Source organism: Passer montanus, unplaced genomic scaffold (genome assembly GCF_014805655.1).
Source record: "Passer montanus isolate IOZ18808 unplaced genomic scaffold, ASM1480565v1 scaffold83, whole genome shotgun sequence".
Taxonomy (NCBI): Eukaryota; Metazoa; Chordata; class Aves; order Passeriformes; family Passeridae; genus Passer; species Passer montanus.
In genome coordinates, this window is record NW_024373590.1 from 1,675,925 (window position 1) to 1,700,648 (window position 24,724).

Sequence of the window (24,724 nt, forward strand, 5' to 3'; positions counted from 1 at the left end):
TGAGGTGAAAATTTCTGTGGTTACATTTTAGAACCTGAAAATGAAATCAGATAATGCTTGCATATTTCACATTATTTCAGCCATTTAAGTTACTTAGTGTCTAGTACGTTTTCCTTTTCTCTCTGCATTAGGTAATATTGATAGCATAATTAACATGCTTAAATCTTTTCATTACAACTTCTTGGTGCATTTAAAATGTAATTAAATCATTGTGAATTTGCAGCCTTCATTAGTTCTTTTCAAAGAAGTGGAAGAATATTGCCCTATAAACAACATATATTCCATGACAGTTGGTTTGTACTGCTGCTTCATGAGAAGAAGATAAAGACTCATGGAGATGTTTTAATACATGACATTGATGTCTGTTTCAGAAATTTGTCAAATATAAAAGATCCATAATTTCATTCCACATTGCTAATTATGTCACAGCCAAAACTATCAGAGTACTCATACTAATATTTTTTTAAGATAAACTGCAAGGCTGAAAAGGAATCCCGTACCGTCCCCAAAATCAGGTACCACATTGGCAGATAGCTCTGTAGGAACATTTGTTCTTTCAAAAGTAATTCTCAATATAGTTGTTCATTAGCCCACTTTATTTTAGTATTGATTCCCCCTTTCTGTTAATTGATTGAGGCTGATTTTAGGCTTGTAGACTGTCCAGGAATCCCCTATTTATTAATGTTATTAGAACTCGTATGAAGTCCTGATGTATTTAACAACAGTGGGACTCTCCTAGTACATTCAGAGTAAAAGTTTATTACAACTCAGATACTTCTGGTGGATAATGCATCCTGTCCTGTGCTGAGATTGAGAATGAAAGAGATGGATCAGTTATTTTTCTTTACAGTAAAAATTTGTAATAACCATTTGCTAATTGAATGATCCAAGTGTCTAGAAGTGGATGCTGAGGTACACCTGAGTTGGTTTTTTGTATACAAGAGTAGACATTGCTATTTACAGCTAACCCAGTAATATCACAGTGGGAGACCTGTGCTCTCCACAGGTCAAAGCAGGGCCAGGAGCAAACCCCAGATTTCCAAGTCCCTTGCATGTGCTATGACTTTATAATAGACTTAAAATTAATTACCTTAACCCCAGTTTCTGACACAAACAGAGCCATCAGCCCCTGTTCCTATGGCTTTGTTGCAAGTTTTTGTAGCTGAGTCTTCAAGAATTTATTCCACAATGCAAAAATAAAGTGAGCAGAACTATAGTCATCACTGAATGCTCAGTGCAATTTTTTCTTTTCTTATTCATTTGGAAGCAACAGTCATTTTGCACAGTAAATGACACAGTACTCTTATGGTCTTTCACTCTTTCCTTTTCAGATTACTATTCTGACTTCCAAATTAAAAAGAGATTTTTCAATCAGGAAATAATATCAGCAGGCTAAATGCTTCACATTGTGGTGCCTGTTCTACTAATTCTGTACTTTGCCAGTATCAGCTCCTTTGTGGCTGACTGTTATTTTACAGCAATACAAAAAGAAAACACAAACCCAAAACCAAACCCAAACACTCAAGGAGATATCTCTGTGCCACATGTCCATGTTCAGTTTCTATTATTGTTTATAACATACAATTCAAGTTCAAGTGGGGTTTTGCAACCAGATGGAAATCTTGGAGCTAGAAATGAACTCTCCATAACCCAGGACCTTTCTGCCTCTCATTTTCTCACTCTTTCTTTTTCTCTCCAGCGAGTCCAAAGCCAGATAGCACTTTCCTGCTGTGAATTTTTTAAAGTCACCCAACAGCTCTGGCAAATGAGAGCTGTCATAGTTTTTGGATGAAAAAATCATCTGCAGCTCACACAGATCTATGAGCTGATAGGAGTTAATTGACAGCTTGCAGGATTTCGTCTCCAGGCAGAGTTAGAGAGAATGAGAGCCCTGTGGGTTTCATTTGGGCAGAGATAAAGCAGGTTTTTATTCAGTGCTCATGGAGAGAGCATAATTAACCTTTTAGAAGTTTTAAGAATGATCAAATTGTTATTCATTTTTGCAAATGAGAAAAGTGAGCTTCTTTCTCTGCCAGGAAAATACCAGTGCAGATTTCAAGGTCACTTGATGATTTCCTTTGACTGAAAAGATGGAAGTTGGACAAAAAAAAAAGGAAAATGAAAAGACTGAGAAATAGCATTATAAAATCATGCATCATTCAGGATATGAAATGAACAAATGTCCTTTCCTAACACAATATACATTAGCTAACATTTACTGCATGTTCACGTTAACCTTCTGGATTCTGCATATGATGAAGGTTTCCCTTGTTATTGTAAATAAGAAACTTGGCATTAGTTTTTTATGTTACACCTATAATTTTTAAAAAATATTTTCTTACAGGACAAAATGGGCCATTATACAAGGTCAGGGGCTTGGTTTTCAGAATGTGTAGCGTATTTTCAAGTGCTGTAAATTTGTAGAATGACAACATGAGTAGAGAATAGGAGAATTAAGACCCTGCAAATTCTAAATCAATATATCATAAATCACTTTTAACAATATGTATATATATATAAAGGTAATAGCTGAGAGTTATGGTGCCCTAAACATTCTTTGATGGAAAAACAAAACTCTCAGTTTTTTGCTTATTGTCAATTCAGTATCTTTTATAAAACCTAAACTAATATAACCATGCTTTAGTTTCTGTCTGAAAGTTTCAGTTTTCTAGAGCAGCTGGGCACAAGATACCTTGCAAAATTATAACCTGTTTTCCTTGTACTATTTCTTGCTAATTTTTAGGAGAATAAGAAGAGTACAAAAATAGATCCAGACTCTCGTGTTCCAAAGAAGCAACATGGCAGTGTCTAATATGAAACCATGAAAAGAATATCAGAAAACCTCTTCTTCTAAACTTTAGACTTTATGATGCTGTACTAATTCCTGGCTTGTGAAACATCCTTTTTTTGTCCAACACTTCATGGTGGTATTATCTATGTGAAGGTTGACATGCTGTCTGCTTTTTCTGCCACCCATTCCCAGATTTCTCCCTGCCTCCCCCTCCATTCTGAGAATTTTCAGACTTGAGATCCACACAGTTTGATAAAAGCCATTAGAACACATCACATAGCTTTTCTGATCTGGAGGTACTTAAAAACCTTCAGCAAAGCAAGTTACAGAAGATTTTCTGCTATAATAAATCTAACTACCAACTGTGACAGTCTCTCCTGATATATGCTCCTGTCTGCTATACTGTACCTGTTTGCTGTAAGTTGTGTTCCCTGTCCCTTTTATGTTTTATTCATGTATGTGAGTGCCAAAATTGTGGCATGATACTCTTTATGAATTCTTTTCACAAAAACCTCATAAACAAGTTTACTTAAAGAAATCAGCTTCCAATGACATTTTAAATAGTTTTTTCTTTTAGCTCACAAAGATTATCTAATCTTTTTTGCTTAGAGTAAACCCTTATTATTATTACGGTATGTCAGGAAAAGATTGTTTTATCTTCCTAAAACCCACATGAGGGAACAAGGTCTTCTTCATGTGATTTATGGTTATGTTATCTGCTCTTTATAATATGTTGTGATTTTTCTTTTCTAAATGCATTTCTCCTTTTGATTTAGGCAGGCTGGAAGATAAATTGGTACCTTTGGTAACAGTCAAAAAGTGCTGAGACTGTGACTGTCTTGAGCCACCTCTTTATTGTTAAAATATACTGAAATATGGCATGATAAATAAGTCATAAATAGTTGTCTCCTTTTTTGTGGCATGTTCCTTGCTGCACTATTGACTTTATTAACAAAGAATGCAGAGGGTTAGGCTATGAAAACCTTTTTTTCCAAGTTATAACTCTCCAAAATTCATGGTACCATGAATTCACCCAAGGGAATGCAAAAGCTTGCACACTCTATCTTAAAACATCTGTGTTTTCTATTCCCATCCTATTGATGTACCAGAGCACCCTGTGAGAAGGTACAAATCATAACACTCAACCAAGATAGATAGGAGTAGTTTTCAGTCTGAGTGCCAGTGGGTCCTTATGAAGAGAATACTTCGGGCAACACTCTAGGAGGCTTTCTAGCTAAGTCCTTTTATTGACAGACTCAGATCATGGATTTTAAGTAGGAAGACTTAGCAGTAGCAACACTTTCAGACAATTAAATGTTCAACTTTACATTTTAGACTAAAATGCACAGTTTTAAAAAATGTGTCTATCATATCAGTTTCAAAAAACTAATAATGAGCTAGCTTATATCTTCAAACTTGCAGCAGGCCTTTTAGGTTTTTCATATTGCAAAACCTTATTTAGTTTTTACAATATGAAAATTATAGACATGGTGACATTTAAACCTTTGCTTTTCATAGCATTTCACACTTACACCATTTTAAAAGACAGCTATTAACATTTACAAAAATCTTTCAGAAACCAAATGTTCTAACATGCAGAATTCCAATTATACTGTGTAAGAGGGTTATCGACTATTCTTCTACAAGAATACTTTGAAGTACTTGGTATTAAACCCAAAGCTTAAATGTCAGTTGCACGTAGACAATAAATTAAGGTTTATAAAAGCATGTAAGATTTATTTAATATTACAATTTTGACCTTTAGACTGTCTTAACCATAGCTTGCTTAAGTTTTCCTCCCTCTTGCCTTCCTTCTTTATCTGTATAATCTTGCTTGAATATTAAACAAAGGTTTGTGATGCCAGTTATGCAAAGTAATATAAAGCCTTCATAGCAGTAGTGCTTTCCTCCAACTGCTGCAACACAGCCACATAAGCCACATTTTGTTCTTCAGCCGAGATGTTTTCTGAATTGCTCAGGGAGTTCAATGAGCAGCACTTCCAAAACTGTCAAGACACAGCTGTTTAATTTTCAGTTTCTCATTGCAAACATCCAAAACTTTCAATTAAATGCAAGCTATAAATACAAATGCAGGCTTAGCTCTTATGTTATAGCAGAAAACAATGATAAGAAGACAGGCAAACTCAAAATGGGGGTGGCAACAGCAGGACAACAAGAGGAGCTCAGTATTGGAAGGAAAAACAGTGCTGGCAGAAGACAGGTCTAAGTGAGTGCTATTTTGAAACACATTTGAGCTCACAGCAAACAAAGGGCTACCCTGCAAAGGTAGGGGATGAATTAGCCTTTTTTTTTGTTTTGTTTTGTTTTGTTTTGTTTTTTGGGTTTTTTTTTGGGTTTTTTTCTGGCTTCACATTAAGGATTCTCCCTCCACCCAGACAAAGTTCCTTTGTCAAAAGCCAAGTATCCAAACTATTTTTGGCATCTCTCAGATCAGTATTATTATTGATTAGCTATGGCCAGAAAAATCCAGAAAGCAATCAGGGAAGGAAATATGTGTTGAACAATCTGCAAATAATCTTCTCCACCATTTACTACTGGGGAAGTGTGTACTAAAAGCAATGTACTGAGGAATGAACCACATAAATAAATGTGGAAATTAGAAACTCAGCTTAATGATGCTTTTTATTTTTGCAGAGCAACATGGACAGTGCAAAGGTGACTCCATACAAAATACATGCCAGGCTTTCTGAAGTAAACAGAAGAAGCAAATGTAGAAAATTGCATTGAAATGCTAGTCTAGATAATATCTTGCTATAAGCTGAGCTGTGAGACCTAAATGACTGAAAGGGCACACAAAGTGCCAGCACAGAGTCACCACCTGGGAGCTTTCCCTAGACACGTTTCTTCAGATGTCTCAACTACAGAGATAAGGTTAAAATGTTGAGATTGGCTGGACAAAGATCAGAAATTAAATTCAACTCCATGTTCATTTCATTTTATCCAGACTGTAGTTTAAAGATCCAAAGAGGTCATGGTTATTTTCTGAAATTTGAAGAAAGTTCCCAGAGATCAAAATGTTCACTATGTCACAGCATGCTTCTTTCTCTGAAGTTAAGAGGTAAATGGGAACACTACATTTTACAACTTCACCTGACAGCAGCTTAACATTTCAACTTGACCAAAGTCACAACATTATTTCTTCTACTTCACCTTGAAAGCAGGGATTTCAAAACAACTTTTTTTGGGTTCTGCCATGGTTTAACCCCAGCCAACACCAAGCCCTAGCCAGCCTCTCACTCACTCCTCCACCAGCAGGATCAGGGAGAGAATGGAAAGGGTGAAAGTTAGAAAACACATGGGCTAATATAGAGACAGGATAATAGGGAAAGCAAAATCCATGTACACATGCAAAACAAAGCAAAGAATGAATTCACTGCTCCCCACAGGCAGGCAGGTGTTCAGCCATCTCCAAGAGAGCAGGTCCCCATCATGTGTAGTGCTTACTTGGATGGACAAATGCCATGACTCCAAACATTCCCCCCTTTCTCTTTCTTCCCCCCACCTTTCTGTACGGAGCATGATGTCACATGGTCCGGAAATCCCTTTGGTCACTTTGGGTCACCCGTCCCAGCTGTGTCTCTTCCCAACCTCCCATGCATTCCCAACTCCCTCACGTGCAACCACAAGAGCATACAAGAACAAACAGCAGAAAAGGCCTTGGCTCTGTGTAACCCCTGCTGAACAATAACAAATACATCTCTATATTATCAACCCTGTGTTCAGCACAAATCCAAAATACAGCCCTGTACTGGCCACTGTGAAAGAAACTAGCTACATCCCAGCCAAACCCAGCACAATTTTTTAGTTTCCCCTGCAGATAAGCATTGGAATAACTAAGAAGAACAAGATAATGCTGTTAAAAGATAGAGTATTTTTTCTCCAATACAGATGGCAGACTTGAAAGTTCATTTGGTTTTTTTTCAGATAGAAAGATTTGTTGAGAGCATGCGCGACTGATGACATAGCTGATTTCCTTCCTCAACACCAAGACACAACAAAATCAAATTCTCAGCTGTAACTTACCCATGTGAGGAACACACAGCTCAAAAATAATTATTTTGCATCCCTGAAAATCATATACCAAGTCCCCTTTTTCCAACACTTACCGTCTTCTCAAAATGTATCTTTTTTTCACCTTTTTTCTCCTCTGTGGTGATTATTCAAGAGAAGGCATTTCTAGACAGCTCAGGCATCTCAGGACAGGGTTGTGTTACCTTTTCCCGTAATCTTGTCTTGCCCCACACATGTCTTTGTTTTAATTTGCCTGCTGATGTTCATTCTGTCTTTCAACAGGCTGTGTTCTCCAGGAGAGCCCCTTCCATTTCCTCTCTGCCATCCACAATCACCTTGTTCTGCTATCAGATGAACAAATAGCTACTGTGGCAAGACAAGGATCACTGCAGAGATTTAGGCACAAATGAAGATTTTCATATGATGCTGTGTTCAGGCACCTGTCTCTCATTGTTCTCATCTGTCTCAATGCCTTAACATAAAAGGTAGAAGCCGTGCTATGCAAATTTTTAATAACTTAAGGTGCAGCATTCCTAACGCTATGTTAAGGAAAATTAAGAGTCAGATCATGAAAATAATTTGAACAGAATGGGTTTCTTAAATTCCATGAAGGGTAATTTCATTCTGTCTGGCACTAAGATTGGTAGCAATTATTTGCAGAATCAAGGTCCCTGAGGAAAGTAATCTCAGAACAATACATTGAGCAACTTTTCCCAGAACAGTGTAGCACCCAGCAGACAGGCAATATTAGGGAGCTGCAGGAGAGACAAGAAAGTGAAAAGGTTTATGTTATTGATTGCAGAAAAGAGAAGCCTTCAGTCATATACCAAATCAATCAGCCACTCTATTTTGGTTTTTTAACTCTTTATTCACTACATCTAGTGCCGCCTCTAATTGTTTGCAGTATGATGAGATTTGCAGACTTTTTGTGAATTTTCAGAAGATTAAATCTGGAGACCTAACAGTTAAATCTTTTTTATTTTTAGGGTGGTTTGTTTTGCTTTGTTTTGTTTTTTATTTCCTCTCTATTTCTCCTCCCCTCACCCCAACCCCCAACCTCAACCAGTATTATATGAAGGGGGTGAGGGCACTCAATCAACTTTATTGAGCTACAGCAGTTTCCATACCTCTCAAGTGTCTGAATTTTATTGGAAAGTCCTCCACTTACAGAAATGTGAATTATGGGCTATGCAGTGTTTTCATGTTCTGTTCCATTTTTTGCTCTGTGACCACTGATATTGTAAGGACATATACTGAAGGCCCTAGAAATGCATTCAAATTCCTGAGTTAAATTCATTGTGTTGATTCAAACACTGTACAAATTCTTCCTGCCACCTAGAACAGATATTGATTTACTGAAGAAGAGGAAAATAAACAAGGAAAACAATTAACTATCCATCTCAACTTATGTCTCCAGCATCACCACTTCCATGCCCAGAATTTCTTTATTTATATTGGGCTGGTAATGACTTTATAATACACTCCAGAATGATAGGAATATAAGGCTGAATGCATTAAAACTGGGATTTAGATACACTTCAACACAGATTTAGGGAATAATTAATGCTACTGAGCATTATGGAATTAAGGGACTTGAGGATCTTGGTATAATTTGACATGTGTGATTATTTACATGCATTTTTAGTCTTTCTTTCATTTACCCTGGTATGCTTAACTGCATACTGAGCTAAAAAAATAAGTGAAAAACTATTTGCATCTGGGACATAATAACTTTCTATTCACTATGTGGTGCATTGTTAAACATTAAAGGATGGCTCTGTTTCCTGGATGCTAATGAGGATATTGTTTGATTTAAATGCACTACAGTCAGAGATCCTTACTGTTACCATATGCTTAAGACTTTTCTTGTATAATTCCCAGGACTGTAAATCACCAAAACCAGGCACTAGGACACCTGTACATTACTGATTGGAAATATAGGCTGTTAATTGAGCTGTAATTCAGAAATACTTTTTTTGGCAAGATTTGATAGGATTTTCTTGCAGAAAAGGTTAGTAGGTAGAATAAAGGCAGAATGGAGAAAGTTGCTTCAAGCGAAGGCAATTTGTGTAAAAGGAAGCTTCCCTTCATTAATGCAGTACGTAATGAGCAGGACACGACAGGTAGCTGATGGTTTTTTGGTTGTTAGAGTCATATTTTCTTATCCTGTGCATGTGAATCACACCTGCTGTGCAGGTGCAATTGAGGTGGTCATACATGTGAATAAAATAAGCACTTGAGCAATTGTGCTCACATTTTCCATACAGACTTTGGCTTTGTGTCTTTGAATCTCTAAACCACCTGCGGTCTGTGTGGGTTGCTCCTTCCATCACCTGCTTTGATCAGATAAAAAGTGAAACTGTGGCAAAACCATATGTAGCAATTTTTAGCTAATATTTGAAACATTAATGAATACTCTCTGTCTGCAATGTCAGGTTCAACATGCTAAAATGAAGAATGTTGCACTTGAAGAAATGATGATGTAAATGCAGTCAGAGCAAATGTAACTGCCCTCCAACCTGTCCCTGGGGCCCTCTGTGAGCCACAGCCTGAGTGAATTTCACGTGCAGGCTTCTGTCACCACTGTAGGACTGCTTTTAGGAGAGATGGCTGCCCAATGCATCACAAGTAATCTCTCCAGGAGAGTCCGAAGAGAACCTGGTGTGAAGGGCATGCAAAGCCACCTGTGCACTCCTGCCTCTGGTGTCAAAAGGACATGGACGTGAACCTGAACATGAAATATGAAGAGGAGGAGCTGCAGGAGGTGTAGGAACAAGGAGAGTGTGATGGAAAGCTGAGGGCAGTAAGGAACCAAGGCTGTGCAGAAGAAGCACTGGTGCTGCCACAAAGATGGTCAAGATATGTTAAGAATAAAGGGATGAGAGGGAAATATAGAGGGTAGGAGACCATGTGGCTTTGAGAGAATTAATACAGAGAAGCATGATAGTAAATAGAGAAAGGAAAAAAAACAGTCACAGAATAAAAAAGAGGAAGAAATTTTCCTCCAGGACATGGGACAGGAGTAGAATAATGTTCTTCACCATAACCACTGCATGGGAACACACTCTTGTATAGCTTTGAAATATAAAGTCTTCCATACACAGACTGTTAGTTAAATGGGGGTGGTGATAGTGTGGGTGAAATTTAAAAAAAAAAGGACAGTGAGAGGGCACCTGCTATAGCAGCTGAGCTAGGACTAGGCAGGCTTATGGTTGTTACAAGGGTTTTCACTGTGCTTAATTTGGAATTATGCCAGGCACTGACCATGAAGCCCCATGTTCTTAGAATAAACAAAGGGATTTTAGTGATTATGAATGACTGGAAGATCAGGTTTCTACCCAACAGAAATGACGCTGCAATGACAGGTAAGAGAAAAGCTGATTTTTTTTCTTTTTCAAAGAAGCTATATGGTTTCTTTAGCTCTTCTTGTCCTCTGCATTTAAATACTTTAAGGAGAAGCAAAACGTAGATAAAAAGTTAACTTTCAGTAATCAAATTAAAATCACAACACACAATCTCCTACTTGTCTGTCTTCATTTTAATGTAGTTTATCTAAAAACACGCTACTTTGTATGTATGAGAAACTGGAATGAGTTCATCTAAGTTCTTTTTAAGTGCAGTGTAATTCTCTGCTGTAAAAGGCCAACAGAAAATTGGACATAGTACACAAACAAGATTTTAATTTTTTATTTTTCATTCAGCATAACCACCCACTTTCAGAACTGGAAACTGCATAAACAAGATAGAGTGGAGTGAAAATCACTTAGCTTCAGATTTGTGCATTCTGCTTTGGAAGCAGCTTTTTCAGCTTATGTTTGTATTTATAGATCCTCCACTGGGGCAGACCCTTTAGTGAGCTGTAACTGAGAGCAGATTCAAGAGTAACATCAAGTACTTTTAAAAACTTCAACCCAGCAACCAAAAGTGTTTGATCTTTTATTGGCAGAGTGTGGCTGTTGTAAAAATAAATGAAATACAGTAACCAGTCAATGCCAAGTAACTGTAGATGAATCCAACCTAAACTGGGTTCAGATAATTCTTGGAGTATGCTCTGCATTACCATCAGCTTTGGTTCAGACAAACACATGTGCATGTGTGTACACTCATTAGTTCATGATATTTTTAATTTTTTGTGTTTTATTTTTCAAAGGGATCCTTTCCATTTTTAACAGACACACTGATATTCTTGTACTAGCAGTCTTTCTCACAAAGAGGTTATTTCTGGAAGAGTCTTCCATTTTACATGCAAACAAATAAATAGTATAAATAGTAATAACATGCACATATGCTTCCTTTCTAACTGAAAAAATATATTTTCTTCTATAGAAGATCTAGTTAGATACATGTCAGAATATACTGCAACAAGATACTTTAGGCTATGTAAAATACTGGACTGGAGCTACATTTAGTCAAGGCATAACAAATCCACTTAAGAGTCCCCTGAGACAGCCTGGTGGGCTAGAATAACAGCTCCATTATTCGGAGTTTCATGTCTATCACCCTACTTATTAGCATAGTTTTGAGGTTAAACAATGGTGTTAGTTTTCTCTGTGCATCCTCCTACTTACTCATTATCAAATTACTTTACATTGTTTGTTTAGACTGATATCATCTAGTTCAAATGTACCAAGTCCTAAAAATGCAATTTCCCCAGTAACAAGATAATTTTCAGTGAATAGATATAGTGTCTACCTTCAGCATGGAACTAGAGTTACCTTAGGAACAGGTTTTTAAAGTGGTTTTTCAAGAACGAAGTACCAAGCTTGAAGCTTGATGAACAGGGAACAGTGCAAAGTGTTTCAGTTGTTCCAATGAGTTTTGTATGAAAACTAAGGTCTCATTTTTTGAAAGTACTTACACATGTGTGTTTGTCTGCCTGCTCACAACAAAAGCTTTTAAGAGCATAGACCAGTGGATTTTATTTCATGTTTAGAGGCCAAGTAGACTAATAAATGCTTTCCTGATCAAATATTCAATATCTTCTAAAATATCCAGGACTAAAAATACAACAAACAATGAGGTCTCTGTCTAGGCTTTTGTTTGTGCTACATTGTAACAGAGGAATACTTTCCCATGTCTAAGAGAACACTTTGCTTCCAAGATACTGTTTACTCTCATCACATTTATTCAGATCTTCAGCACTTGATAGAAGTATTCCGGTGTCCTGCTTGCCACTCTTTAGCTCACAAGTAACTTACAACTCCCTTCACCAACTTAAGGAAATCAGGATTTTTTCTGTAATGCCTGCAAGAGTTTCTTTATCTATCCACTCACATGGTCCTGTCTAAATAAGTTAAAAAACCCTATCCGCTTATTAACCTTATGGATTTGTCAGCCCCAAGTTTTTATTTTGCAGTATCTTCAAGCTTCCTAGTAGCCATTTACTACATTTTCATGATGTGAGACCTGATGGAGATGGGCATACCTGCCTAGCTGAGTGGTAGCACTGGATAAACACAGACAGAAAGAAATGGCTGTGACCTTAAAATACAAAGTGTAGGCAGTGCTCATTTTCCAGGTAAATATCAATAGGGTACACACATGCCTCTCTAGGACATGCATTATTTTGACCCTTTTCCATAAGCAGCTTACAGCTTCTGGGAGCGGTGTTTGCTTCTCCAAAGACTGGAATGGCAGAAGCTGAAGACAGAAAATTTTCCTATTCAAGCCATCACTGCTCCTTCTGTTTCTGTTTATTATTTTTTTTTTTTTTGCTTATGTTCACCAACAAATAGCTTAGGAAAAGTCTGAGCTGAGCTAATTCAATTCATCTCTGTGTTCAAATTGAAGTAAAGCTGAGCAGCATTTGATAGTGTTCCCATGGCTTCTCTGAGAAGCTACAAACGGGGAAATTGCACATCAGAACAAAGCTCCTGTCAGCTGTCATTTCCCACTGGTATATTTTACTGTAATTATTACTTTTTGAAAACCAGCATACATTGTAAATTACAAGGTTATTTAAGTTCTGAAGATGTATTACATTCCTGCTATGAAGTTTTTGAAGAAATTATTTCTTTTTATGTGTTTACTATAGAGCTGAAGTCTACCAGAGAAAAACTATAGTACATTTTAAAGTGATGTGCATGAAATGAATTTTAAATTCTGTCTTTGGCACAATGTTTTTGATCATATATCTATGTATATGTATATGTACTCTATAGCACCAAACTAATATTTTTATAGAATGGATTGCGTGACACATAGGATATATGATGATGAATCTATTTAACGTGCAGACTTGCCAGAAGTACAAATTTCATATGTTACACTTCTCTAACCTTATGTTTTCAGGACAACACTATGCCTTTTTAGCACTGACTAGGAAATCAGATTGAATATGTCTGGGGATACGGTTTCACATCGTGCATAATCCTGGTTCTGCCACTGATGAAAATCAATGAGGGTGAAGCATTGATCTCCTTGCAGAGTACAAATGCAGTTTGCACTGGACCACACTGCTGGGGATTTTGTTATTCAAGTCATTCGACCGCTCAATGTGTTTGCTAACCAAGTTCTTATCATGCAGCACCTCACTAGCCTAAGCTTAGCTTCAGTTATGAATACAGCAAACCCAGGTCCCTTTTGGAAGAAGAGAAAGCCTTTACATATGCACAGTTCTTCTAGTACGTGTATGTTTGCTCAAGGCTAAACTGAAATGCCTTTTCTTCAATGACATTTCACAATGTCACACAATATATGAAAGTCTCACTGAAGGATGTGTGAATATGAATCATTCCAAGAAATTATTCTTTTCTGTTATGACAGATTTTATTTTAGTGTGTGGTGGTTAGTCAATTTGTTTTCCTTTTGCTTTAGAGAAGCAATTTTTATTGAGTATTTCCTGATGCCAAAACATGCATGTGTTCTTGCACATAGATTACCTACATATTTACAGGTATGACAAATGCATGCACTCACACATACACACTCTCCTTAGATAGAGACATGGATTTATTTTTTTATTTATGTATGAGCTATATTTCTTTATTGACAGCAAAAATATTTTCCCAACTTGCAACCTTCCGACTGAAGACAATAAATCAACTATTTTAAAATCGATTGAAGGTGATTCATTTAGTGCTGTCATAATACAGTATTTTCTTTAATGAAAATTTATATTATTTCCCCTGGAATAAAACTCAGTTTTATTATAATAAATATTATAAATCTTTACAGAAAGATGCAAGAGAACTGATACCTTCAGTGGTGAACACTGGTTGGTGCTTGACAACAGGCAGGACCCTGACCTGCTGAAGTACTCTGATCTTATTCAATGCATTTACTCAGATTTAGGATTTTCCACGGTGTTGCCATTATACAAATATATATGGCTGAACCAGATGGCATTTATATTAAGACGTAATGCTTGCAGATCAACATTAAACTGGAGCTATATAAAGAAGTTCCTGGGAACACTAACAAGATTAAGATAATGAATTCTGCTTTAAAAAAACACTAAGATCAGATAGCAGTTCTGGTATTGTAAAGGGGGAAAAAGTCCAAACCACTCTGGCTTTATTGTTGTTTGAATACTAAATATCTGGAAAGATGAGATATTAATTGAAATAATATAGAAAGTACAGTATATAAAATGCGCTGTGCTGCGAAAAAGTGTAAGAGATTAGTACATATTATTCTTTGTTTATTAAGGTGACATATTTGTCATAATTACAGTGAAAAAAAACAAACAAAATAAGAGTGTTTCAAATGCAACATATCCTCTGGCTATTCAGTGTTACACCAAGAACAGTTGAAGTGCACAGGACAGCAAAGCCTGTGAACACAGCTATGTTTGGGCAAAAAGCTGCTTTATATCTGAAGCAAATGCAATAAATCACCAAAAGAATCACATAGGACTCAACTAGTGGTGACACATTCAATACCAATCAAGCAGCAGAATTCAATTAACGGCTGAACTTTTTGTCTGTCCATCAGTGGATTAAATCCACTCACTTTAAAATGTGAACATTTTGAGAAATTTTGATATTTCATAATTGCATATTTTATCGCAATGGGGAGGGTGTGCGTATAATAAATATAATTCCTATCATGCATATAGCAGTACATTCAAAGCACATACCATAAAATATAAAGAGTTACAATAGAAAGGATTAAAGTACACAATTTAGTAAAAAGGAAACTTTTAAAAATTTTTACAACCAGACAGGTTAAATAAAAGTTTTCTTTTATGCTCACTGATGTAATTGCATGTATCCTGTAATTGAAAACTTGACCTCACAAAATGCACACTGATGGGACCTTCATAAACGGAAGAGTAAAAAAGAGACTAAGGCCAAACCCAGTCCAGCTGCTTTTGTCTGGGTGACATCCATGCCCATGCCACTTTTTGCACTCTTGAACCTCCTCCTGTGACTTCAGGGAACAGGAAAGCTGTAAACTAGGGCAGCCTTCACATGGCAAAGAGAAACACATCAGCACTTTTCATCCTCCCTTGTCTGTTACTGCTGGTGACTTAATTATTCATTTCCTTCTTTCCTTTAGGACATTTAAATTGTGAATTTAATTTCTGCACTTCCCGACCTCACCCCTTATATTCATGGATACCATTTGAAGAACTGTCTAGGTATCCCTCTGAATATCTCTAAATCCAATTTTATTTTTTTTTTTTACAATTAAAACTTGCATGAAAATACCTACTACCTTGCCCTGTGAAAATTGAAATGAATGTTCCCTCATTATTTACATTTCACTGAAAATTAAATATAGATACATAAATGCATACATAAATAAACCTTTAGATCAGTATGTCAAATACCAGGATGAAACCCACACAGAAATACAACCTGAAATTGAAGCTCTTGATAGTTTTCTTCAAGGACACCTTGCCTTGTATTTACATTTCTGTTACTGATTTTTTCCTCCTTCTCATAAATCCTTTTCCTTTTCTGTTTACATATTCTTGTTTATACAGCAACAGAAAGAAATTACTTCCCGAACTTTGAAAAGCAGGCCACAGCCATGCTTTTATTTTCCATTTATTTTCCCACATAGGTTCCCAGATAAAGCATGTTTCTCCCACAGACATTGCGAGAAGCATTTGTTTGCTTCTCTGAGAAATGTGTGTCACATGGAAAACAAAGACACATCAAATGAGATGAAAACAGGTATATCCATTCCCTCATTTTCTCTCAAAGAACTCCTAAAAAATTATCTCAATACAAAAAACAACTTCTGTGGAAAGTTGGTAAGACCATAATGCAGCTTTTTATTTCAATTCTAACAGCTCTGAAACTGATGTTCAAGTCCAAGTGTGTTCATCAGAATTGCTTTGCTTTTCTGTTTTTTACCCATAACACTATTGACTCATGTCACAATTAAAGAGGACAACTTAATTTTCTTGGGTTCTTTTATCCCTGTTTTTAATTATTTAAAAAAACCAAACTAAACCAAAAAATCACAAAGTAAACAAAAAAACCCCCAACAACAAAACAACAACAACAACAAAAACCAACCAAACAAAAAAACCCACAAACAAACAAAAAAAACCTCAAACAAAACAAAAATAACCCACACAAACAAAAAAAACCCAAAAGCCAAACACTGGAAATTATGGCATCTCGGTTTTGGATTTTTCGGCATACTTACAAGAGCTGGTTTAGTTATTGTGCATGAAAGAGAAGATGATTCCAACTTTTTCACCTGCATAGGAACAATGTGTGAACTAATCCTGATTTTTACAAAATATCTTTTATGCTTCTGTGCTGAATGCTTTACACAAACAAATATTAGTCCGTGGCTTGTTTGCAAACTGCTGACTGAAAATGTTTGTTATTCATTGCATAAGACTTATCAGAGAGTTAACATTTTATTGATTTAGAGTCCTCAGGGTTTTTAAATTTTAAACAAACAACAATAGACTCAGAAATATATGTGGGAAGTGGTTTCTATGGGTAGCAGGCAAAGAAGAATAGATAACCCAGATAAAAATGAAGCCAGGATAAAATTAAATGTATAAAACTAGACTATAGGATCATAGTGTATTTGACTTTGAGAATGAAGGTAAACAAACACAGAGAGACATTTTAAAAGTAGTAACTTTTTTAAAAAACAGAAACCTTGTTAATCCAAAACACAGTGTGACAGAATATTATACAGTCAATGCTACCTCCAGTACACAGTTTCAAGATAATGTCCTATATTAATGAAAATATTAAATTCTCTGGTTTGGGGATCAGAAACTTTCATTGCTGAACTAGTGTTTATTTAATTATTCACAAGCAGCAATTTTAAAAAGTAATTTTTAACAGTGAGATGAACATATATGAGACCAGAACTATCTCATAAAATTTTGTAATAGTTTTCAATTTTCAATAATTTTCTAAAACTTTCCAATAGTTTTCAATTAAGAAACCAATCCACTTTCAATGGTACCTCATGAAACATCACAGAACTATTCACACAATATTTACTCTCTGGACACATTAATGAAACACATGTAGATTTTTAACTTGAGTAGCATCATATTAGGCAATTGAGAGCATAATTAAATTTTCAAATTAAGAAAATAAAACCAAAAATAAAACCAAAGATAAATCAAATAAATGTGATTAATCACAACATAGAATATATTTGCACAGAAAAGTGGGTCATTACAAAGAGAGTGATACTCAAACCCGAAGACCTGACATTCACCCACTGCCACCTTTGGAAGCAACCTGTCTTTCCAGGTTCAGCCTCTTGCTGTATCTCATTGAAAAACCTCAAGAAAAAATGAGCAGGGTCAAAGCTTCATAATTTAGACCTCTCCAGTAAATGTATTATTTATATTTTCTTCACGCATAAGACAGTGGAGATAATCTTCAGTGACATCTTCAGCTCCTTCCATTTGTGACGCACCATTGCCTGTAACCTTGATGAAATACCATTGTCCAAGACTGTGATTCTGCAAGTTTTTGAAGAGGAATTTTCACATAACGTTAGTTCTGAGTGCTCTGAATGTCTGTGGCTTGGGGCAGCAGGCATTGGGAAATAGACTAAGTTTCCTAGCTTTAACGGCAGAGATCAGCCCTGAATGAGTGTAACTCTGTACTGAGTGCTTGTCTGAAGCCATGTCAAAGAATGTCAGCTTTTTGTAGGATGGTGAATTGCTAATGAATCTTCACAAATGTAAGTAATTTTTTTTTATACAGCACAAAAAATGATTGCTTACATTCCTGATACTGAAAGAAATACAGTATTTCTCTCTTTCAGATAAAACAACAACATTGTGGTGAAGGGCACAGCACCCTTGCTGGAACTCAGTCAATGTCAAATACTTAATCTGGACTTGAACTTCTTGACTGTGCAGTCACCTGTAGGAGATGCTCAGAGACTTAACAGGATTACAGGTCTAAATCTTATATATTGGTAGTTTTTGAACCTTCAAGGTGCTATCGAAAACATAAATATTCATCTCTGGGTGAACTCTCTGCCACAGCAGCCTTCCTCAGCACACAAGGATTTGATCCGAGTCCGTGATTCTTGCTGAGATGTGCATTGCATCATTGTCTATTTTCAGCTTGTTACATTAATCAAAACCTATGCCGTTTATTAAACTGCTTCCTGCAGCTCAGACATTTGAAATTCAGAGTGCCAGCAAGCAGCTGCCAGGCACCGTGAAGGAAGGAGGTGGAGCAGATTTGAGTAATGTACAAATTGAATTTCAAGTGACTGAGCAGCCTCTTTATCTCTTAGTGACACAACCAGTGATTGTAACAGTATTCTTAAAGAAAATGAAACCTGGAGCCGTGGTTCAATCACTGGGTACTTACTACAGCCCTTCCCAGCAGTCCTCCCAGACCTACTGATGAGTGTGACCTTTGCAAAAATGCACAAAGCCTTGATTTCTGCACAGTTAACCTTTACAAGCTGGAACCCTCCTGTGGAACTTAACCACAACAGAGGAATGCTTTGGAATGAAAACACACAGACATACATTTTATGAAAGGGCAAATTTCCAAAAAAGAAGGAGGAAAGAAATAATAATAAAGGAAGAAAGAGAAATTATTTTGGAGGGAGGCAACTAATAGTTTTCCAAATAGACAATTGCCTATTGTTTGATAGGTACTTGTCACACTTCTCATGTTCCACAGGTATGAAGAAGTCTAGCCCCAAAGCTGTTTTTATCAGTAAAATCTTATCATGTGTTCTGCCCAAATCATAGTGGATACAGGTGTCATGCTCGGACATGGTGTCAGTGGATACAGGTGTCAGTGGCTTCCCACTTCTCCATCAGTATTCCTCCTTTACACAGCTGAAAGGCATGCCACAAGAGACTCCAGGCATCCAGATTTGTATGTGAGAATATCTGTCATAAGAGGTTTTAGGAGGGAGGGGATTACTGTTCTCCCATCCTTACAATTCAAGCCTTGAATTAAGCCATGGGCATTATTTTCTTGAGCACTCAAGAACCCATGTTGCCTCAACTGTGGGTGTGTGCATTCCTTAGATGCTGCTTGAGAAAAAAAAAAAAAAGAAAAGGTAATTTTCCTTATGAAATTGTTGACCAGTACAAAACAAACTGTTGGTAACCATTTCAGTTGATGCCACAGTAGGTAACAGAGGATGAAGGATAAAGGCTTATAAAGTTCTCTTCTGAAGAAACTTTGATCATAGTTGATTTCTCTTCTAGTATTTTTTCTCATTATCCTTGATGACACTGATAGCTCTTTGGGAAATTTTAGTTATCTCTAAACCATGTGAAAGGCAACGTACTATTCTTTTATGTTTTGTTGATTTAGTTTCCTGAGTCTATGTCCTTGTGAATATGGTCTTTTGGGTAAAACCATTGAAAAATGACATTTTTGAAAACAAATGCTTACAATGTAAACATTTGTATTGTCTAAATACATTTTAGTTTGGTGTATAGAAGTCTTCTCTGTCACATGTGCTGTCCCACTGTATATATTTGTCATGCTGGTAGCACAAAATCCCTGCTGTTATATTTTTTGGGTGATTCTATTCAGGCAAAGATATCAACTAAAGCATTTAACATAGAAAAGTTATGCAAAATACTAAATATAAAAAGTATTAATTGACAGAAGAGTGTCCCTAAAAGAGCACAAAATAAGTAACTCATAAAATTATTTTACCTTTAATAGTAAATTAGAAGATTCATTTTGGGAAGCAATATATTAATTATCGCATTTTTTTTTTTCCCTGGACAGACTGAAAACTAATGACAGCTTTTTGCAATGCACTTTTTAAAACTACATCTGCAAGATGCATGGGTAAGAACAACTTCATTCTAACTTTCAAAGTGAAGCCACATGCTTGGACCACAGCAGGAAAATGACTTTAATTCATTCTAGATGACCTTTTCATTGAAAAGCAAACCTCTGCCCTTAGGCTATTTAGAAAGGTTAGGTGTACCTTTTTCCTTTGACTATTACAAGGCATATATTTATTAGTGCTCTGTGGTTTTTTTTCCAACCAGTTGCAGTTAGCTTTTAGAAAAATCAAACAAATCCCACCTTCATTCCTACCCTTTTCACTTTTGTAGATCATTAACTACTTCCAGACTCTTGCTTTTAAGATCTGAGTGTATTTTTAAAAAAAGGGGAGTGCAGTTCAATGGTAAAATTGATATAATTCAGCAAACAATAGGCCATTTAATAGCCAGACTTTGTATTCTTTAAAACTAGTTTTGGTTGCTATAAGTAGCCAGTTTAAAAGAACAAAAACATAAATCTCTAGTGAAATGGTGTTAAATTTGCTGCTTTTCATCTCCGCCAATAAGGGTTTTAGTATAGATATATGGACTTAGCACCCAGGGGACAATGTTAATTACCAACAGAGGAAATCATGTTCTATATGCAGATTGGTGAAAAGTCTTTATTAAATACCAGGAAATAGTTAATTCATCACTAGTCAGAACTTGAAACCAGAGGCTGCTGCTTACTAACCATTGGTTACAGTTTATGGTAGCAATAACCTCACTGAAAAATGTTTGTTACCATATTAATTAATTGGTTTTAAACCATTCATCTTCTTTTCCAGGTTAACCAACCAAATGGATGTAAGCTATTTGTAACAACCAGTATTAGTATTCAGGTTTTTTAAATGTCAAATGAGCTTCTTAGTCTATAACAACTTGTGTGTTAATAGCACCAAATATGAAAGGAAAGAGCTTCCATTCCAGACACAGCATGATACAGTAAATACAATAGTATAATTTGGCTTTTAACTGGCATAGTCCCTCAGCTACTGCCATACAGCCTTAGCCCTTTCAACAGAAATACTGAGAGCTGGTGGAACACCTAAACGTAAGGGGTCTTTATGATGGAGATGGGTCAGGGATCCACTGTGGCTGTAACAACCGGTTACAGCCGTGTCTTTGTGGTGGTGAGAGGAGGAGCTCACCCTCCATCTGTCTCACCAAAGACAGACCTGCTCCACCTGAAAGGCCAATCCTTGTTTCTGTAGGGAGTAGCATGAAACTGGTGTATCAGCACAGTTTATAGAAGGATATAGAGGATATAGAAATAAATTGTAGTTTACTCAAGTAGTAATTTACTAATCAAGCCAAGATAATCTCCACCACATAAATTATTTTTTCCATCCTTTGGTCTTCTGCAGAGGCAGCTGCACTCATCATTTTTCCTTAATGCAGATTTTCTGGAGCCCACTAGGACATCAAGTGTAAGAGAGAGAGGAAAATGCCTGTGTGAGTAATTCCTTTGGCTGGGATTTGTAGTCAGTTCCTTTCAAGTCTTGGAAAAATCAAATAAGGGAATGTACTTACTGTGAAACTAGTTCGGCAACTTTTCTCTCAGGAGCATTTCTGGAATATGAGAGTGTCCCAGATTACTGCCTATGCCCTCTAAAAATGTTCTGATTAGATTAGTTTTAGCTTCATGCTGGATGTCTGTAGCCGTTGGGACAGTGCCCAGAGTGAGAAGAGATGTTATTATTAGAAACCCTGTTTGAAGGATACAAACCATTGCAGGATGCTATTTCAGGACAAGCTACGCTGTGCTATGACCTCTTGCAAACAAAGCTGAAGAACCTGCAGTAGCCCAGTGACATTTTTTGTAAACCCGTTTTTGCTGCACTGAACATGCTCAGCAGTATGTACCTAAAAATGCATCAGTAGCAGCGTTGTTAGTCTTGAGGTAAAGAACAGATAGCCCCAGCCATGTGTAAGCCCCTGCCAGCTTCCACTGGACTTAACTAATGCAGCTATGCTACATACAGCACCTCTGGGATCTCAGTAATGAAGTGACCCATCTTTAATAATTCTCCAAATCACAGTAATATGATAACATTTGTGACCCCGTCACTTAAGATGCTGTTTTTGAGTAGCAAAATAATAAAGCAGGAGCACGTGGGGTGGTTAAATCAATAGAGGTGGTAATGACGCAGATGGTAGCAAATTGTGGGGCTCCATTATCAGTGCTGCAAATACTTGCAACCAAAGACAGCATCTCTGAGGGATTCAATTGCACTCAGTCATTTCCTTTTCTAATGGCTATTTCATAATTGTGGGAAATTTCACATGTATGTTAATTCTTCAAATGCTCTTGGCCAGCTTCCATCCAGTAAACAAGCTTTGCTATTATCTGAGTATTTAAGTCAGCCGAGCTCTCAATAATAATTTAATGACTGGATTTCATATTGCTTTGGGAATCCTTGCAACTGAATGGCTGCACTGAGAGGTTGAAATAGAATATTCTTATAGCCATCTTGGATTGTGGGGCTTATTTCTCCACATATTTTGAGGATTTATTTTTTGTTTTCCATCATTGATTATAATATTGCAGAAAAGAGGAAAAAGAAGGAATGGTTCTTTATACACAACACTCAATTTCAGCAGACATGTTACGTGAGGTAAATGTCACTTCAAGAGATGATTTTCCTGAAACCAGGTGCCAAGAAAATCATGTCTTCATTGTTCCTTCAATCTGGTGAATTTGTTCTATGGCTGTTTATTAAATAATATTTAAGAATATTAGACTTTTGGTGAGGAGCTTACACCTGAAAATGGTGAAGAGTTCTAACCCTAAATAATACTAGAATGATAAGCATGGAAAAATTCTCGTGTAAAATTTAGGTATTTTGCATGTCATAGTCTATGCTGATACCCCTAACATGACTTCACGACGTGCACATGCTGCGCAATCAATGGCTTAAAATGTACAGTTTCCTTAATGTGGGCACTGCCATTGCGCAGGAGAGAATGACTGTATGGATACATCATTTCCCTGCATTGTGTAGGGAATTAACTACACAAGCAGACACAATGTCTTTTGACTGACATCAGCAGAGTCAGACTCAAAGGCTGATACCTTTGAGTATGTGCAGTAGCACCATGACTTGAGACTTGATGAGGCCTTACTGCTTAGCTCTTAATGGGCTTTGATGAACTCCTTCCTAAAAACCCTTTCATGCTTTCTGTTGTCTCCATATGGCATTCTGATGAGCTCACGCTTCTTAAGTACTTCTGTATCAGAAAACAAGAGCAAAGCTGAAACAAAGTGAGTCGTCTGTTTTACTCTTTGCTTTCACTGTGTGAGATAATGTGGAGGTGTTAATTACACGACTTCACTGAGTCCTGACTAGTAACAGTGTGCAAACAAGTGTATGTCAAATTCAGCTGCAGAAAGCTTCTACTAATAAGGTAAAACCAGCAATTAGAGCTGACATTGAAGTCATACTTTTCCTTGAATATTCATTTATGAAGCAGTTGTTGTAAGCTTGCTTCTATTTTCTTCAGGAAGACTAATAGGAACTCCCAGTCATTCATTAAAAATGACTTAAATATAATTTGGTGATCCAGCACACTGGATTAATGCTCCTTTGTACTAATCCACTGACCCTTTGCATCAAAGGCAGAGAACTAATGTTGTCTGAGATTTCCCAATCTGTGACCTTGGCATAATAGGAACAAATTGAATTCCCAGAAGAAGAAAAATGACACTGACCATATAAAATCACTAACCGCGTGTCTGAAACACCATTCATTTCATTTAAGTTCTACAGTGGAGCTCCTTCAGTTACAAGAAGAATGAATATGATTAGCACACTAAACTTAGGTCTGTCACTTGGACTGGGGCTTTTTACCCCCTTCTTTACAAAGCAGTTTTGACATGCTTCTTTAAACACACAAGCTTTGCATTCCCATGCTGGATGAATGCATGCCAGGAGGAAGCAGACTGCACATTCAAATCTCTTTATGTGCCTGGATCCCCAAATAGAAAACAATTGCAAGCTCAAACTCAGCCATGCTCTCTAATTCCATACCTATGCCCCAAAACCATTTAATGATTGTTTTAAAAAATCCATCAAATTAACTGTCAGCTTTTTTTTTTTAATAGCATTTCTAGTGGTCATATGTAGCTGAGAAATTCAATGTTATTGAAATAAAAAGGAAAGAAAATAAAATTAGATCCTGTTTGAAAAGATCCTTCCTTTGATCAGCAATCTCCATTTTCTACCTATTCTATAATATAAGCCTTTCCCAGGTGTTGAGCTATGGTGGCTATGCACCGCTGCCAAGCACTGCTGAAACTGCTGAGGACATTGCTGCTCCGGGACATCTTTCCTCGTGGTGATATCTGTCTGACTAATAGTTGGGCTTTGTATCATTTGACTTTTTACCACAGATAGCTCTCTCTTTAATATCTATTGCGGTATCTATGGAAACCAATAGGGAAACATCTGTCAATACCTACATGCACACATTATCAGAGCCCTGTGGTTCAACTGCCATTTTCCAGCCTAACTCAGGAACACCTCTTGTTGGTGTACTGCTCTGGGAAGGAGAAGATAAGAGGACTAAATTTGCATGTTGGCACCAGTGATAAGAAAAGATGGGACTGACAAGCATAAATCTGCAAACCCAGTGCAGATACCTGGACATTGTTTTACTCTGTGAGTGGCTGAAGAGTGGAAAAGTTAAAC